The sequence below is a fragment of the Pan paniscus genome, chromosome X, assembly GCF_029289425.2.
Source record: "Pan paniscus chromosome X, NHGRI_mPanPan1-v2.0_pri, whole genome shotgun sequence".
Taxonomy (NCBI): Eukaryota; Metazoa; Chordata; class Mammalia; order Primates; family Hominidae; genus Pan; species Pan paniscus.
In genome coordinates this window covers 153,900,369-153,902,284 of record NC_073272.2, presented here as the reverse complement: position 1 = coordinate 153,902,284, position 1,916 = coordinate 153,900,369, and positions in this window count along the sequence as shown.

Genomic DNA, 1,916 nt, shown 5'->3' with positions numbered 1-1,916 from the left:
GAGCACCTTTTATCATTTCGCGGAACACTTACTTCCCCTGTCCACGTCACACTGTGGGAGGTGCTAGGAGCGACCTGCCAGGCGGGCCCGGGTGTGGCCCAGCCACACAGTCCTGATGCTTCCCTACCCCTTCCCAGAGCCCGGGCCTTCCACCCACCCTGCCAGGCCTGGCTGTTGGCTCCCTTGGGTGTTGCTGTCACATTGTTGCTGGGACTCAGGATCCTCGCCTCTGCTGGCCTCCTGAGACCAAGCTTAGCTGTCACCATGGCCGGGCCCTTCACTGCTCAAACATGAGAGTAGAGTGTGGCCAGCGGCAGGAGCCTCTTCCCCTGTCTCAAGGGACACAGCTCCATGGCTCAGTGGAAGACTCATGATGTGCCCCGGTGGCATCGTTCTCTCTGGGGTACCCAGCCCTCTAAACCAGTACAAAGCACCTTATTTATTTATTTTTTGAGACAGGGTCTCACTCTGTCTCCCAGGCTGAAGTGCAGTGGCGTGATCAGGAGCAGGTGAGACCATCTACAGCCATAGATGGCAGGACAGGGCTTACCTCTGTAGCTGGGGATTGGCTGCCTGGAAGCACAAAGGCATTCTCTGTGGTGATGCAAATGTTCTTTAGTTTGGTCCGAGTCGTGGTTGCATGTGTGGATAGGCAGGTAAAAAAATCAGGTTGCAGCGACCTGAGATTGTACCAGTGCACTCCAGCCTGGGCGACAGAGCGAGACAAAGAAAGAAAAAGAAAGAAAGAAGGAAAGAAAGAGAGAGAGAGAGAGAGAGAGACAGAGAGAGAGAGAGGGAGGGAGGGAGGGAAAGAGAGAAAGAAAGAGAGAGAGAGAGACAGAGAGAGAGGGAGGGAGGGAGGGAAAGAGAAAGAAAGAAAGAAGAAAGAAAGAGAAAGACAAAGAAAGCAAGCAAGAAAGAAAGAAAGGAAGGGAGGGAGGGAGAGAAAGAAAAAGAAAGAAAGAAAAGGAAAGAAAGAGAAAGAAAGAAAGAAAAAAGAAAGAAAGAAAGAAAGAAAACCCAGCACAGGTGAGCCCTCCACTTCCTGGGCTCAAGAAATCCTCTGGCTTCAGCCTCTCAAGTAGCTAGGACCACTGGAGCACGCCACCACGCCTGGCTAATCTTTAAATTATTGTTGTAGAGATGGAGTCTCCCTATGTTGCTCAGGCTGGTTTCGAACCCCTGGGCTCAAGCAATTCTCCCACCTCGGCCTCCCGATAGTGCTGGCATTACAGGCGTGAGCCACCACACCCAGCCCAGGACTAAGCACCTTAGATTTATGACCACAAGCCTCAAGTGGACCCAGGCAGAGCCAGCCTTCCTTGGGAATTCTAGAGTTTCCTCCCTGGTTCTCTAAGGCCTCACACCTTCCCCTCAGCCCCCAGGCCCTGCACTTTCAAGGTGAGAACTTTGTTTCATGTTTCACTGAGCAAGTTGAGAGCATCTGATGAGAATTTCTTTCCTTGAGTTCCCATCATCAAACCTGTCCCCTCCCCAGCCCTAGCCCCCTCAGGTGAACCCCTCCCACCATGTGCAGTGGTCTCTGCCACCCCTGAGACCCCCTCTCTCCTCCTGTTTTCTGCATCTGTAATTTTTCTCTCTCCCTGTGGGGTCAGGCCCAGCAGCATACCAACATGCCCTTGGAGCTTCTATCACCGGAAGCTCCCGCTCCTGCCTCCGCATGCCCCCTGGCTCTTGCCCCGTTTCACTGCTCCTGTTTACAGCAAAACCCCTCAAGACTCCTCTACACTCATTGTCCCCCTTGATCCCCACCTGTAACAGCGTCCACTTATTGCCCTCCAATATCTGTTTTTCTGTTCTTCCATAACACTAGATTTGTGGCTTGGGGACATGGCAGCTCAGGTGAAGACCCATTTCCCAGCCTCTATGCACCCAGTAGGATGGTGGGGCATGAG